Here is an 18056-nt window from a genome sequence, read left to right as displayed (position 1 = left end):
TTGTAAAGGACAATGGGCGAAGGTCTCAAGCTCCTCTAGCTGCTTCAAGCTGGACATGGTCGTCGTCCTACCTACCCTTGGGTCCAGAAAACCCTAATAAGAGTGGGGGTGTGGAGGGGATGGTGGCCTTCCCACATGGGGAAGGATCGTGCAGACTCCAGGTCAGTTGGCTGTCTCCGGTCAACGGCGTGCTTGGTTTAACAGGCTGGTGTCCTTGTTGTGTTCTGGGGGCAACAGATTTGGCGAAAAGGGTTAGAAGACATCATTCAATCCATAACTACTAGATGACAAAAGGCAGGGATTAATTTTTCAATGTTCCATATTAGGGAAAGAAAAAAAGAAAAAAAAAGGCTTCTTTGTAAGAAGGTGTGCTAGGCACATCTCGCCTGTCCAAAACCCTTTTGCCCATTATACTTAGTTTGGGCTGAGGTAAATAGTTTAGGTTTTTCCCCCTCTCAGACCTCTGGGCCTTTTGTGTCCAAGCCATTAGGATAGAAAAGAGAAACCCGTTTTAAAGTGAAGTCCACAGACCACCCCGTTCTTCCCCAACCCAGCCATTTAGTTCAGCCAAACCATTGAGTCTCAGGAGGCAGCGCTGCAGAGAGGATTAAGTGAGGCTTATGCGTACAGATAATCACTCAGGTAATGCAATCATAGGCTTATGTCCTTTTAAAACAAAAAACACGTGTTAATTTATGTAACATAACCCGCAAAGAAGTCTCTAAATCTGGAGAAGAAACTTTTAAGATGGTTAGTTGCCCTGTTTTATACTCTACTACTGATCATTGTGATTTTCCTTGAATAATAATCTTTCTCCCTAAGGTTACCCTCCTTGTCTTTAAAGGGACTACATTAAGTCCATTTTTAATTTATCCTGTTCGTTTGCATAAACATAACAAGAGCAGCAAATGATCACTTATGATCTTTAGTTCTGCTTTGCTGGAACTTACCCAAGGAATATTTGGGGTGACCTTCAGTCTGTTCTTCAGGGCACAGAAGCTGTGCCACATATCTGGCATTCATCCTTGCCTGTACACACCTGTTTTTTCCAAGTCTTTCTGGTCTTCCCTTGTGCCTTAAGGTCCCTTCTAGCAATCTTTCAGGAAAACAACCTTCGTTCCTTCCCTGGAAAGATTGCTGTGGACCGCACAACCAACCATGGTACCAGGCCTTTTTATCTCACGGGCTTTTATTACCTTTGAAAGTCATTCCCAGTTCCTCAGGGCTTTCTGGTAACAATCTGAGCCCAAGTATGTTTCCTTTAGGCTTGACATTCCAGTCAAAGACTTGGTCAAAAAAAAAAAGAACCTCTGTTGACAACTGGTCTTATTAGTTCTATGCAAAGGAACTTATGTCATTACTTACTTGTTTAGAATGCCAAACTCTGGAGGGATCAAATAGGGAGAAAAATATACAATGTGAAGGAAAATCTTTGTCCTAATATTCACTGAACTGGCATTTCCATTCTTCATATTTTCATTTTTCCCCCACTAAGAAATTTTGGTTTGTTTTTCCATTAGAGTTGTCTCACTTTTTTAGCCCTCTTGTTTCCCTGCACCCTGTCCCTCCCCTCCCCCACATTTAGTCCCCACTCAGTTGCACCTGTCTGTGGGTCATTCATATATATATATATATATTTTTAACTTGACCCATCCCCTTACACCTTTCTTTTCCTCCCCCCCCGCCCCCCTTGTTACTGTTAGTCTACTTCTTGTTTACATACCTCTGGTTCAATTTTGCTCATTTGTTTGTGTTGTTCATTAGTTTCCTGTAATAGGTGACAGCATAAGGTATTTTTCTTTTGTTGCCTGGCTTATTTCACTAAGCATGATTTTCTCTAGTTCCATCCATGTTGTTGCAAATGGTAGAAGTTCCTTCTTTCTTTCTGCTACATAGAATTCCATTGTGTAAATGTACCACAGTTTTTTGATCCACTCATCTACAGATGGGCATTTAGGTTGTTTCCAGCACTTGGCTATTGTAAATAGTGCTGCTATGAACATTGGAGTGCATAGGTTCTTTTGAATTGGTGTTTCGGGATTTTTTGGATATAATCCTAGCAATGGAATGGCTGGTTCAAAAGGCAGTTCCATTTTTAGTTTTTTGAGGAAATTCCAAACTGTTTTCCACAGTGGCTTCACCAATCTGCATTCCCACCAGCAATGCACCAGGGTTCCCGTTTCTCCGCATCCTCTCCAGCACAAGCTGTTTGTTGATTTGTTGATGATTGCCATTTTGACTGGTGTGAGGTGGTATCTCATTGTGGTTTTAATTTGCATCTCTCTGATGGCTAGTGATGTTGAGCATACTTTCATATGTCTATGGGCCCTCTGTATGTCTTCTTTGGAGAAGTGTTTGTTCAGGTCCTTTGCCCATTTTTTAATTGGGTTGTCTGTCTTCTTGGTGTTGATTCGTATGAGTTCTTTATATATTTTGGAGATCAATCCCTTGTCTGAGATGTCATTGGCGAATATATTTTCCCAAATGGTTGGTTTCCTTTGCATCTTGCTGATGTTTTCTTTAGCTGAGCAGAAACTTTTTAGTTTGATGTAGTCCCATTTCTTTATTCTTTCCTTTATTTCCCTTGCCTTAGGAGATATATCAGTGAAAATGTTGCTACGTGGGATATCTGAAATTTTCCTGCCTATTTTTTCCTCTAGGACTTTTATGGTGTCACGGCTTGTTTCTAGAAACTTTTTGATTTATTCCTTGATGTCATTGTTAACCCATTCATTATTTAATAGCATGTTATTCATTCTCCATGAGTTTGAATGTTTTTGAGTTTTTTCTTTTTGATTAATTTCTAGTTTGATGGCATTGTGATCTGAGAAGATTCTTTATGTGATTATTATTTTCTTGAATTTGTTGAAGCTTGTTTTCTGTCCTACCACGTGGTCTATCTTTGAAAATTTCTCATGTGCATTTGAAAAGAATGTATATTTTGCTTCTCTGGGTTGAAAATTTCTATATATATCAATTAAGTCCATTTTGCCTTGGGTGTTGTTCAATGCCTCAATATCCTTGGTGTGTCTTTGCTTTGAAGATCTGTCCATTGTAGACAATGGCGTATTAAAGTCCCCTACTATGAGTGTGTTGCTGTTGATATATTTTTTTGTAGTCTTCCAATATTTTTCTATATATTTTGGTGCACCTATGTTGAGTGCATATATGTTTACAAGGGTTATATCTTCTTGATGGATTATTCCCTTAAGTATTATAAAATGTCCTTCTTTGTCTCTTTTTATAGCCTTGCTGTGAAATCTGTTTTGTCTAATATAAGTTTTGCTACTCCAGCTTTTTTTTTTTTTTCATTTTTTTTTGCTTGGAATGCCTTTTTCCATCCCTTCACTTTCTGTTTGTGTAGCTATTTTGTTTTGAGGTTGTCTCTTGTAGACAGCATATATGTGGGTCATGTTTTTGTATCCATTCCGCTACCTTATGTCTTTTGATTGGAACATTTAATCCATTTACATTTAAGGTTATTATTGACAAGTATTTATTCATTTCCCTTTATTCCTGTGTTCCTCTCCCTCTCTCTTTTCCTTCTATTTCTTACAGAATGTCCTTTAGCATCTCTTGCAATGCTGCTTTGGTGGAGATGTATTCTTTTAGTCTTCCTTTGTCTGGGAACTTCTTATTTCACCTTCCATTTTGAAGGAGAACCTTGATTGGTAGAGTAATCTTGGTTGTAGGCCTTTGTTTTTCATTGTGTGAAATATTTTTTGCCATTTATTTCTGGCTTGTAGTGTTTCCGTTGTGAAATCCGTTGCTAGTCTTATTGGAGCTCCCTTGTATGTTATTTGCTATTTTTCTCTTTCTGCTTTTAGGATTTTATCTTTTTCTTTGGATGTTGCCATTTTAATTATGATATGCCTTGGATAAGGCCTTTTTGGATTCATTTTTATTAGAACCCTCTGTGCTTCCTAAACTTGCATGACTTTTTCTCTCATCAAGTTAGGAAAATTTTCTGTCATTACTTTTTCAATCAGGTTTTCTAACCCTTGTTCCTCTTCTTCTCCTTCTTTATCCCTATGATTTAAATGTTGTTTCGTCTTATGTTGTCCTGCAGTTCTCTTAAAGCCTCTTCACCCTTTTCTGTCTTTTTTCATTTTGTTGTATTGTTTGGGATTTTTTTTCTATATTGTCCTCTAACTCACAGATCTGATCCTCTGCTTCATTAAGCCTGCTTTTGATTGAATCTACTGCTTTCTTCAGTTCAGAAATTGTATTCTTATTTCTTCCTGGTTCTTGTTGATAGTTTGTCTTTTTTTTTTTTTGTGCCGGTGTAGTTTTCAGTAAGTTTCTGATAGGTTCCCTGGATCTCTTTATAGTTCCCTTGTAGTTCGTTATAATTTTCTTTGAGTTTGTCTAGTTCATTGAGCTTCCTCATTACTATTGTTTTGAATTCCATGTCTGATAGTTTGCTTGCTTTTAGAAGTTCTTCTAGGTTTTCCATAATCTGGTGACAAATACACATCCCCTCATGCTTATCTTCACTTTAACAAAGCCACAGTGGTTCCTAGCAACTCTCTGCCCTCCAGTCATCAGCAGAGTTCAAATTCAAAATTCCAAAAATAGAATTCCAAGGGTCCACCCACTGATGTAATCGATGGTATTTGCTTCTTCAGGAACTAATGTTAAGTTTTTCCACAAAATTATCAGGTTCTAGACATACATACTCATCTAGTTAACAAGATAATTTAAAATATCTCTCTTATAAACTCTGAGTTTTCTTGGGTAGTACACTTAAGTCACTTCTTTTCTTCTGAACATCTTAGAGAGGGGGAAAATTGTCTCTTCTTCTTCCAGTTTTGATGGCAAGGGCATAAAGAGAAAATCAGAACTACCTACAGAAACCTATGCATCTCAGCTTTAAAAAGTCAAGTGTCAAGCTGGAAGGCTTGACATTTTTCTATTCTTCTCCAGTGATATTGAACTGATAACTTTAAGTAAAAATATCATCTAAATGCATAAAACTTTGTGTGTAAATCCCTGGAGTTTAAATATTGTTTTAGTCTCATCAGTTCAGAAAAGCATATTTTATTATGTATCACCTCACAGTTCACCTATCTAATATATTGTTTCATTGATGCTCAAATATTCCTATTAGATGAGTAAGACATGTTATTTCCGTTAAAAGCTACTCCGTGGATGATATCTCTTTCTTAGACTGGTTTTCTTGGGTTCTTTCAGTGATGACACAAATATCACTAATATCAAGGTTCTGATATGTTTCAAACCTCTGCTCTTTTCACTCTGTATATCAGTGCTATCCAACAGGACTTTCTATAATAATAGAAGTGTTCTATAATCTGTGCTTGTCCAATATAGTAGCCAAAAGCCACATGCAGTCTTTGAGCACTTCAAATCTCAGTACAACTGACAAGCGGAATTATTAATTTTATTTAATGTAAATTAATTCATAGTTAAATGATCACATGTTACTAGTGCCTACTGTACTGCACTACGCAACTGTACGGTTTCTTTTACCACCCTGTGACCTTATCCACCACCTGTACAAAAAGGATTTCCAGCCTTATATTCCAACTTGATTTGTCTGCCTATTATATTAGCCATAACTGTGCGTCTCACAGATGCTTGTTATTTCTCACGTTCATGACTGAATTCATCATGTTTACCTTCATACTTGCTCCTCCTCCCAGGCCCTGTATCCCAATGAAATAAAAAACTCATTAATTAGTAACATGAAAAGCATAAAGTTCACTGGTAAAGGTAAGTATTTAGTTAAGTTCAAAATACTCTACTATTGTAATGGTAGATGGTAAATCACTTGTAACTTTAGTTAAAAGATAAAAATATTAAAAATAACTAATTGGTTTGCAGATGTTTGCTCAACATTTGTAATCAATCAACTCGTTGATTTGGTGTAGTGTTTGTTATATACCACATTAACAAAATGAAGCATAAAAATAATATGATTATCTCAGAAAATGCATTAAAAGCACTTGACAAAACTCAAGATCTTTCTATGTAAAAACTCTCAACAATTATGCATCTCAACATAATAAAGGTTGTACATGATAGGCCCACAGTTAACATTACATTCTATGGTGAAAAGTTGAAAGCTACATATGAGTTTTATTGACTTCTCCCAGTCTTTTATAACTCAAATGAACCAAAAATAAAAATATAGAATATTTAATAACATAACTAAGATAGCTACTATATGAAAGGGTATATCTTTTTCTCAATCACCTTCAATCATTTACAAAATTTGGCCATATTTTATTAGGTTATGTATTAGTTTCCTAAGGCTGTCATGACAAAGTACTATCAACTAGGTGGCTTAAAACGACAGAAGTTTATTCTTTCACAGTTCTGGAGGCTAGAAGTCCAAAATCAAAATGTCAGCAAGGCCATGCTTTCTTTGAAGGCTCCAGAGGAGGATCCTCTCTTGCCTCTTCCAAGCTTGGTGGTTGCCAGCCATCCTCAGAATTCCTTGGTTTGTAGATGCATCACTTGAAACTCTGCTTCCATTATCATATGCTGTCTTCCTGTTCAAATTTCCCTCTTTTTATAAGGACACCAGTCATTGGATTAGGCCCACCTCAATCTAGTATAACCTCATTTCAACTTGATTATATTGAGTTGGTACCCTGGATGGTTTGGCTCAGTGGATTGAGTGTCGGCCTGCGAGCTAAGTGTCGCTGGTTCGATCTTCCAGTCAGGGCACATCAGAGAAGGAAAACTCTGATTCCAAAAAACCTCCGCTGCCTTGCAGCATACCTCTTCAGGGGAAAGGCTAAGGGAGTAAACCCCGACAGAAAATCCGGAGCCGGAGTCCCTAAGGCGGTTTGACGTTGTAGTCAACACCGGCAACTCCTGCGGCGCACCTGAAGCCAAGCTGTATTGACTTTGTCTTTCCCCTTGAATCCTTCAGCTGCGAAGAGAGGGGGGGGTCTGCTGCATGGGCAACAGCTGGCCCTCCATATCACCCTGCCCAGGCTTTGTAGCTTCACTGGAGAGGACACTCCAGCGTCATCGCAAGATGTCGACAACACGGGAGGTGACAGATACCGGTTATAAGCTGATCCGATTGGCGAAGGAAACGAGCGCCAGGGGTCTCCTCTGACGGTGGGAGAGGTCATCGCACCTCACTGGACAGCTACCGCCCGCCTCAAGCTGGGAAGCCCCCAGCCAATTAGGTGCTGTCTCACCATGGCTCGCCTGGCCAACTGGGTGCGTGGGGATCAGAGAGGCGTCTCTCGAAAAGTGGGCCACAAAACACTCGCACCAGGCAATTCCAAGCAAAAAGCAGGAAAGAAGCCTCCAGCTCTTCGCCTCGCTAGCTGGAACATCAGGACCATGTGTCCCGGACTTACTGCAGACCTTCCGTGGATCAATGGTGCCAGGAAAACCGCCGTCATCGACAGGGAACAGGCACGACTAAACATCGACATTGCGGCTCTACAGGAGACCCGGTTGGCCGACAACGGAACTATCAGAGAAACCAACTACACCTTCTACTGGCAAGGGAAGTCTCCGGACCAACCAAGACAGCACGGTGTTGGGTTCGCTGTGAAGAACACGCTTGTTAACTCCATAGAGCCATCCACAGGAGGCACAGAGAGATTACGTACCCTCCGATTGTCAACAACTTTCGGCCCAGTCAGCATTCTTAGCGCGTACGCCCCAACCCTCTGCGCCACCACCGAAGAGAAAGAGCAGTTCTACCATGCACTGGACGAAGCGTTATCCAAGATCCCCAGAAGTAACGCTCTTTATCTCTTTGGAGACTTCAACGCAAGAGTAGGAGCCGACCACATGGCCTGGCCCACCGGCTTCGGAAACTTTGGGAGAGGAAAGATCAATGAGAATGGTCAGCGACTGCTTGAGCTTTCGTGTCACCACGGCCTGTGCGTGACAAACACATTCTTCAAGTGCAAAGAGATCCACCAGGTGTCATGGAGGCACCCCCGCTCCCGCCACTGGCACCAGCTTGACCTCGTCATCACCAGAAGAACGGATATTGGCAGCACCCTCCTCACCGCAGCTACCACAGTGCAGACTGCGACACGGACCATGCCCTCGTGGTAAGCAAGGTGCGCATAACGCCGAAGAGGTTGCACCACTCCAAGAAAAAGGGTCGCCCACGCATCAACACCAGTTGTGCCAGCAACCCAGTTAAGACCCAGCAATTCATCAACAGGATGGAAGATGCACTCGGCGAGGGAATGGCGGCAGATGACATTACCGAATCCAATTGGTCACATCTCCGCGACGCCATATACAACTCTGCCATTATTGCTTAAGGGAAGAAAGAGCGGAAGAACGCTGAGTGGCACGAGGCTCACTGTGAAGAAATGGAACCCGTGATCGAGGCTAAGAGGAAGGCCCTACTGGCTTACAAGGCCACGCCCACTCCCAGTACACTTCAAGCTCTGCGGGCTGCCAGGAACAAAGTCCAGAAGACCGCCCGCCTCTGTGCCAACACCTATTGGTTAAATCTGTGCAGAAGCATCCAGGAAGCCGCCGATATAGGCAACGCACGAGGAATGTATGAGGGTATCAAGAAGGCAACAGGCCCAATCCCCTCCAAGTTCGCCCCCTTAAGTCCAAGACAGGTGAGGTCATCACTGACCAGGAACAGCAAATGCGGCGGTGGACCAAGCACTACCTCGAGCTGTACGCAACGAGGAACACCGTAACAGACACTGCTCTTAACGCCATCCCAGACCTACCAGTCATGGAGGAGCTAGACACCCCACCTACTGCGGCAGAGCTCGGCAAAGCCATCGACCGCCTCGCTTTTGGGAAAGCACCAGGAAGCGACGGAATCCCTCCAGAAATCCTAAAGAGCGGGAAACCAGTCCTGCTACAGCCGCTCCACCATCTACTCTGTCTCTGCTGGAAGGAGGGTTACATCTCCCAGGATATGAGAGACGCCAACATTATCACCATGTACAAGAACAAAGGAGACCGCAGCGACTGCAACAACTACCGGGGCATCTCTCTCCTCAGCGTCGTCGGCAAAGTATTCGCCCGGGTCGCTCTTGCCCGCCTGCAGACCCTTGCTTCCCGCGTCTACCCAGAGTCCCAGTGTGGCTTCAGAGCTGGCCGATCAACAGTGGACATGATCTTCTCCCTACGCCAGCTGCAGGAGAAGTGTCACGAGCAGCATAAACCACTCTACCTCGCCTTTATCGACCTCACGAAGGCGTTTGATCTGGTCAGTCGAAGCGGATTCTTCAGCTTGCTACGGAAGATTGGCTGTCCACCACATCTGCTTGCTGTGGTCATGTCCTTTCACGACAACATGCACAGCACGGTGTCCTACAACGGCGCAACCTCTGAGGCCTTCCCAGTCAGCAGCGGAGTAAAGCAGGGCTGCGTCCTCGCGCCTACGCTGTTCGGAATCTTCTTCTCCATGCTCCTCCAATAAACCTTTAAGGACTGCAGCGAGGGTGTCTTCATTCACACTAGATCCGATGGCAAGCTCTACAACCTGGCCCGTCTACGAGCCAAGACCAAAGTCAAAGAGGTGCTCATCCGTGAGATGCTCTTCGCCGACGACGCAGCCTTGACATCACACTCCGAAGAGGGACTCCAGCAGCTAGTCACTTGCCTTTCCCACGCATGCAAGGAGTTCGGACTAGCCATCAGCCTGACGAAGACGAACGTTATGGCTCAAGGCACGGGGACTCCCCCATGCATCACCATCGACGGATACACCCTGGAGGTTGTCAACAATTTCAATTACCTTGGGTCCACCATCTCGAGCTCTCTGTCAATCGACTTGGAGGTCAATCGGAGAATCGCCAGGGCAACCACAGTTATGGCCAAACTGAACCGGCGAGCGTGGAACAATTCCAGCCTCACTGAGAAAACCAGACTGCGCATCTACCAAGCCTGCGTACTCAGCACTCTCCTCTATGGCAGCGAGACGTGGACCACCTACGCAAGGCACGAAGGGAAACTCAACAGCTTCCACATGAGGTGCCTGCGACGCGTCCTGCATGTCGCCTGGCAGGATAAGGTTCCCAACACCGAGGTGCTGAAGCGAGCCAACATTAGCAGTTTGCATGCAGTTCTTAGTGAGAGACGCCTCAGGTGGCTCGGCCATGTCAAAAGAATGGATGCAGGCCGTATTCCCAAAGACCTCCTCTACGGCGAGCTAGCAGAAGGCCAGAGGAGGACAGGGCGCCCAAAACTGCGGTTCAAAGACATCTGCAAAAAGCACATGACTCAATGCTCCATCAATCTCAACACATGGGAAGTTCAAGCAGACGACCGCCTAGCCTGGAGGCTCGCGGTCAGGCAAGGTACGTCACGTGCAGAGGCTGCGCGCAACGAGGAGGCGGTCCAGAAAAGATCGAGGCGGAAGCAGCGTCAACAGCAGCAACAACAGCCATCTGCCTTCACCTGTAACAAGTGCGGCAGGGATTGTCACTCCCGAGTCGGACTGCACAGCCATTCTTGGCGGTGCAGATAGACTCTCAAGAAGCTACGCCATCGTCTCTCGAGACGGACGGCTGCCGCCTCCGACGACAATGTCATCTATCCCTCCTTTTGGGAATTTCTCCTTTCTTTTTGGTGGAGTGTTGTTTCTGTTTGGTATAGTGTTATTCTGCCTCCCATTTCAGGCACTGGTCTGGTTTCTGCTTCTTAGAATGATCTGCTTTTATTTTCTGCTTTTATGGCGTGAACTTCTTGTATACAGTTATTGAGCTGCTGTCTCCAGTTTATGCCACTTGGAGAGGACCAGTCTGCTTAAATGATTTCTCCCATAGCACTTGGGATGCTTCTGTACTGGGACCTAGTTTGCTGCTCTCCCAGCTCTTTCTCAAGAGCCAGCACCCAAAACTTATTAAAAAGTGCCTCTCGTTCATTTCACTGTCCTTTGTCCTCAGCCAGAGGAGAGTGCATTCCCTCGTGAAGGCCAGGGGCAGGTTGACCCGTTGCACACTGGGGCAGGTGGGTCCAAGGCAGATTGGTTGCTCTCCTGTTCTGGCAGAGGGGGAGTCTTTTATTCGGTGGTGGGCGAGTTTTGTTTTGGGCCTATTGGGTGGGTGGTGCATTGGTTTCACGCCCATTGGGGCGCGTCCAGGTGAAGCCTCTTCCCCTGTGTGTCAGCTGGTGAGTTGGTTTTGTGTCCCTTGGGGCCGGGCCATGGGTACCTGTGTGCGGCAGCAGTGGGTGCCTAGGTGTGGCAGCCAGCCCACAGGTCTTGCGCCCACTGGGGTGTGCCCAGGTGGCACCCGGGCGTAGCGGCTGGCGTGTTGAACTGGCGTTTATAAATGCAGGCCAGGGGTGTCTGCACATGGTGGCCTGCACACCTAGCGAGTTGATTTTGCGCCCTTTGGGGCTGGGCCGCAGGCACCTGAGCACGGTGGAGATGGGCATCTGTGCAAGTCGGCTGGTGCATTGATTTTGTGGCTGTTGGGGCGGGCCTGAGGGGTACCTGGATGCAGCAGCTGGTGAGTTCATTGTGCTCCTGGGCCAGCGGACAGGGGCACCCCCCTGTGTGCACTCCTGGGACCCAGGGGGAGAGCTTGGGGTTGGTGAGTGCACTTCTGTGCCTGCGCTCCTCAAGAATCTAGTCCCACCCCAACCTCTCCTCCCCTCTTTGCAGAATACAATAGAGAAAAGAAAAAAGGAAAAACGCATCCATACATACACAGCTGTATGCTGTTTCTTGCCTCTCAGCACCAGATGCCACCTGGCTCACTCGTGGCTCTGCCAGTGAGCAGAGCCCCACTCTCCTCCCATTTTCTCTATGGGGAAGCTTGTGGTCACTAAAAAGTCTTTGTGTACTTCCAGCCACAGCTTGGGAAGCCAACCCAGTCAGAAATCCCATCTCATCCTTTTCTCCTCCATTATCATCACCAAACAGGTTGCTCCCAGATGGTCTTCTCTGTCTTCTCTGATCCAGCAGTGCCAAGGCTCAACTCCTGCAAGTATCCAGATGTTAATTGAGATGTTCTGTCTGCAATTAGTCCAAACTACGGGCAGGTCTCAGAAGCAGGAAGGTGCAGCCTCCCCTCACTCCTTTGACATCTTCGCCATTTAGTTTTTTTCCATAAAATAAAAGACACATTTTTAAATTTCACCAATAACTTTATTGATTTGGATATTTTAGTATGTAGGCTATCTCCTACGTGATATAACATTGATTATTCTCAATTCATGTCTACTTTTTATGGCTATCAATTTCAAGCATTGTACAGCATGAAATCACCAGCACGAAACTTCGTAAACCACTTTTGACACATTCAGTCAGTCACAACACCTTCTTCATACACTGCACAAATATTTTTACTACATTTCAGTTACATTTTTACTTTTCTTGAAACAATAAACATACTATGTCAAAAGTGTTGTAAATTTTCTTCCATCTTCAATATTAAAATGGCTACACAAAATTAACCAATTTGATAAGATTTTTTAAAATGCACACTGATATAACAACTGACACAATATAATCTAACAAAATTGTTTTGAATGAAGTTAAGAACAACTAAGTGCTACTAGAGCCATCTTACAGAAAAAACCAAATGAACATTTTGGCCAACCCAATAATAATTTAAATAAAGCAATCAGATGTTTAAAAAAGGAAAAGAAACACTGTCTGAAGTTGTGTGAATGTGAAATAAATGTATTAACATATTTCTTAAACTTACAAAGGTAACCAAATGGTAGGTAAAAATTGAAAATAAAAACCAAACCAGGGAAATATTGGGGAGCAGTAAATAAAGATGTATGGTGTGCAACACCAATAAATCAAGAATCAATGATGTATACAAATTAGTTAGAAATTTATCAGTACCCAGAAGCAACAGTTAAATGATATAAAAAATGTGTTCTTCTGAGGAACAAGGTTTATGATTGAGAGATGAGGAGCAAGCGGATGTTGCTTTTCATTTTAAGCTGATCATTTGAATCAGAGACAAGACCAGTTGGAGGCTATTTAAATTGTTGAACCAAGGAACATGGAGTCCCTGAAGTAGAGCCTAGACAGTGGGCATGGAAGAGAGGATATTGAGGAAACCTACTAGTGAGTGACTAGTGTATGAATTGAAGATGACTCCAATGTTTCCAGATTAAGTGATTTAAATAAAAAGCAAGATGTCTGTCCATGAGTAGTTTTTCTGTTTATATGAAGCCCTCTTATGCAAGTAGAAAAGCAGTTACACCAAGTGTAAATCTCAATGATTCATTTTAATTAATTAATAATATTTTTCAATATGTTATTTTCATTCAGTAGAGCCAGATTGTGTAACTCAAAAATTGCATGGGTGCCCACAGCTTCGATTACTCCAAGTGAAATAGATCAATAGAAAGAAAGAAAATTACTTGATTGAATGTTGTAGAAATAGTCTCTTTTTAAAAAGGTGGACAGAGTGAGGATAAAATCAACTTGGCATTATATATGTATCCAAAAATAACTACTGTTGTAAGGGAAGATAATACTTTTTTAATGGGTGATTTCAGCTCAACTTGCCATTAAAACCTCTACTGACTTCAGGAACCATCAATGTTCCACAGTTCTGTGGTCAACAAACCAATAATAAAGCAATGGTGTGACAACTGATGGAATTATGATATTTTTGTGCTCAAATTAAATACTGTAGCTTATCTCTGTAATAATGATATTTAAAAAGAACATCACTGAGCATGTTGGGACAGAAATCACCATAGGAAGCTATGCAATCAGTATTTGGTATGTGTGAGAATAAAGCTCCAGAGAGCATCCGTTGGGCTCCAAGAGAAACTGACTGAAATATCCATTAGCTCAGATGATGAATATGTCATCAGATAGGTTAGTTGATAATTTGAGCAAAGTGCTTAGGAAGCTCCTTAAACTACAGAAGTTAACAAGGCTGACTTTTTTGTTTGATAGAGAAGGCATGAAGTAACTTCTCACTAATAGATGATTTAAAAAAGAACTAAATAGAAATCTGTGCTTCACATTTTCTTAAATATTTTTTATTTTAATTTATATTTAAAGGATTTTTTTAGAGAAAAGATGGATAAATAAAGGGAGAGAAAGATCTATGTGCGATAGATATATTGATATGTTGCCTTTCATATGTCCCCAGTTGGGAACCTGTCTTGCAACCCAGACATGTGCCCTGACTGAGAATTGAACTGGCAACATTTTGGTTCATAGGCCAGCACTCAATCCACTGAGCAACAGAAGCCAGGGCTAATTTCTTTTTTTTTTATTGTTATATTACAGTTGTCCGAATTTTTCCCCCATTGCTCCCCACTGTCCCACCCCACCACAGTCCTGTAGTCCATGTCAATAGGTCATTTATACCAGTGTCTTGACTAGACTCTTCCCCTTCCCCCCCTTCTCCCCTGTCCCCTCCCCTCAGGTCATTGTCAGTCTGTTATTGAACACACAATTACTTCTCTTCTCTCCCAAAGTCCTCTTCGAATTATTAAAAATATTTGAGGGGTGTCGGTGGGAATGCTATTTCAGTGCCAGAAAAATCAGAAAGATAGCAGGCAGAAGACTAGAGATTTTGAAGAAATCCCAGTCGGTAGGGAAATAGTAGAATGCAGAAGAGATGGGACTGATTTAGAAAGCAAGATTAAAAACAAGAGCCCAAATGGCATAGGGAAAAGAGGAAATAACAATAATAACTATTATTATGGAAAGGAATGCATTTGGAATAACTAAGCCAGTTCCAAGTTCTCCCAGTCTCCAGAATTCTCCCCATGTGCTGGTGTCCAGTGTACAGGGTCTCAGAGTCCTGAGAACTCCTCTCCAAATTACATAGGCAGTTGGTCTGGAGAAGGGTTTTGTTGTAGATGTTAGGGCCTGAGAAAGATGAAGAGTCTTAGGTAATTTTGAATCTTCATATGAATCACTGAGGGACAAAAATAAATGAAAAGACAAACCAAAAGGACCAGGAAAACAATAAAAAGCTTCACCAAATAATGCAATCCTCTAAGACCTTTCCCTCCTCTGGAGAGGAAAGCTGTCCTTTTGACATGTACAAGGGGCATTCTGAATAGTTGTCAGTAAAGTCTTTGAAAGCTAAGCAAAGGATATGGGCAGATTAAAAAGCTCTGTTAGAATTGGGATGCTGCAGAAAGTTTACTATGGGAAGTAGAGACCATTGACTATTTAAATAAGAAGTGGCTAAGAAATGGTCAAGATAGGATTTAACCTGGAGAGTGTATCATACATTACTTTGCAGTACACATTCATAGCAAACACATAGGACATGTGAGCCAGGACCAACTGGCTGGAAATCTGAGTATTCATTATCTTTATATTGGAGGAGTGCCCTTCTCCCTCTCCCTCTTTTCTATCCAGAAGTAAAAGAGTGTCTTAAATGTGTGACATTATAAAAAAGAAATTAAGGGGGAAAGACAGCGGCAGAGTAAGTAGCAGCCTTGTCTTCTTCCTCCCATCATGGAAGGAGCTTGTATTACAAACGCGGAGTGGAGAGTGAGAGCGGCATTCAGATAGGGCAAACAGGGATAAGAGTGTGGGAATAGTGTGGGAGAGGGCTAAAACCATGGCCCACACTTTCTAAGAAGAGTTGCCAGGTGGCCCAGACAAGCACCTCTGGCCACACTGTATAAAGTCATCCACAGACTGTCTCATTAGCAGGGCAACGAGAGAAGGCCAGATCAGTGATGAGGCTTGGAAACTTCCTTATTGCCACAGGTGCCTTTTCCAGCAATGTCTGGGAGGGATTCAGAGAGGTTTACATGAAAATGTTGAAGGCGTGGGAAGACAGAGGTCAAGTCCTGACTGTAAGAAACTGTGAATCTTGGAAGGGGAGAGAGCATGGAGAACGAGGCCGCCAAGCACCTGGGCTGAAGCATGGGGGCCAAGTTGAGACTCATTTGGAAGGGAAGCAGAAGCAGGGCTGAGATTTGATAGGGAACCGTTGGCTTACAGGCCTGCATGAAGGCACAATGGCTCTGCTAAACAGAAATGCAGACTAGTACTGCAGTTTGGGGGGCTAGGCAAAGACTTTTGGAAGAATAGATGAAGAAAGACCAGAGACTTTGCAAGATCTCTGGGAGTGCACGCCAGCTCACCAGGATAGCACAGCTGCTAAACAAATTCAAAGGGGATGAGAGGGTACAACAGGACCAGTTTGGGGGACCCAACACAGTTCAGCTTACAGTGCAGAGCTGTCGTAATGAGAAAGGTCGGCAGACACATGAGCAAAGGATGAGCACCCATAGCATCCAGCTAGATCTCCTCATAGACAGCCAGTAAGAAAGGAAGATATGAAACACATGAAACTTTGACCAGGGGCACATCCAGAAAGAGAAGAAAGCACAACTCTACAAAAGAATTCAAGAGGTAGTGGGCAGAGAGACTCTCAACCAGTTGGTTGGAAGGAAAGTCCTGCTAAAGAGCAACACACCAACAACTAAAACAAAAATGTAACCAGATAGCCTTATAAATGACATAAGGGGCATACCAAGAGCATCAAGCTCAAGAGATCAAAGAAAATACACCACTGAATCCCACAGGTCTCCTATGAAAGAAATTCACACCACAAAATCAGGAAATCAAGGCAGAACTATCTAAGAAACAAAAACAAACAAGAGGAGCCCCTAAAATGTGGAGACAAAGAAACAATCCCCCAATGAAGGGAGAGGAGGAATCCCCAGAAAGAGTGCTAGATGAAACAGAGGTAAGCAAACTATTGACATGGAATTCAAAATATGGGTAGTAAGGAAGTTCGATGAATTCAATAAACTCAGAGAAAACTGCAGCAAACTCCAGGGGAACTAGAGGACTCTAGGGGAGCTATGAGGAGCTAACTTAGAAAAACACCAGCATTAGAAAGGACATAGAAACTATCAATAAGAGCCAGGAGGAAATGAAGAATAAAATTTTTGAACTAAAGAACACAGTAGAAGTAATAAGAAACAGGCAACGTGAAGCAGAGTATCAGATCAGCAAGGTGGAGGACAATGAAGAAAAAAATTCCAAGACAGTGCAACAAAATAAAGAAGACTTGAAAAGAATAAAGAGAGTCTAAGAGAGCTGCAGGAAAACATGAAATGTAATATCTTTATCATAGGGATACCAGAAGAAGGAGACCAAAGGAGAGAAAACCGGTTTGAAAACTAATGAAAGAAACTTCCCCTGACTTCAACAGAGAAAAACTCACACAAGTCCAAGAAACAGAGAGGGACCCAATGAAGATGAACCCAAAGAGGCCCACTCCAAGACACATCATAATTTAAATGGCCACATTTAAAGACAAACAGAGAATCCTAAAAGCAGTGAGAGAAATAGCAAATAACATACAAAGGAGCTCCAATTAATCTATTAGTGGATTTCTTAACAGAAACACTACAAGCCAGAAGAGAACGGCAAAAAATATTTCAAGCAATGAAAAACAAAGGCCTACAACCAAGACTGCTCTACTCAGCAAGGCTCTCATTATAAGTTGAAAGTGAAATAATGAGTTTCTCAGACAAAACTAAGATAAAAGAATACAGTTTCACCAAATCAGCATTTCAAGTGATGCTAAAGGGACTGTTTTAAGAGCTGAAGAGTGAGAGAGAGGGGTGGGGGGAGAGAACATAAGTAGAAAGGGGAAATATCACAATGAATAAGTACCGATCAAAATAACCTTAAATGTAAATGAATTAAATGCCCCTATAAGAAGGTGTGCAGTAGCTGAATGGACAAGAAAACATGACCCACATATATGCTATCTACAAGAGACGCACCTAAGAACAAAAAATCTACACAGACTGAAAATTAAGGAACGTACAAAATTATTTCAAGCAAAAAGACATGAAAAAAAGTGGAGGTAGCAATATTTATATCAGACAAAATAGATTTCACAACAAAGGCCGTAAAAAAAGGGAAGACACTTCATAATGCTGAAGGGAACAATCCATCAAGAAGATATAACCCTAGAGAAGATGGAGAAGGAGTGAAGGGAAGCTGTGCTTTCTGGCTCCCGAGACTCATCTGTAGTTTGGACTAATTGCAGACAGAATATCTCAGTGAGCAGCTGGACACTGGCAGGAGTTGAGCTTCGGCACTGCTAGATTAGAGAAAACCATCTGGGAATGACCTGTTTGGCTTCCCCAGA

Source organism: Furipterus horrens, unplaced genomic scaffold, assembly GCF_987537825.1.
Source record: "Furipterus horrens unplaced genomic scaffold, mFurHor1.1.pri manual_scaffold_17, whole genome shotgun sequence".
In the NCBI taxonomy this organism is placed as follows: Eukaryota; Metazoa; Chordata; class Mammalia; order Chiroptera; family Furipteridae; genus Furipterus; species Furipterus horrens.
Note: the sequence above shows the minus strand (reverse complement) of the source record.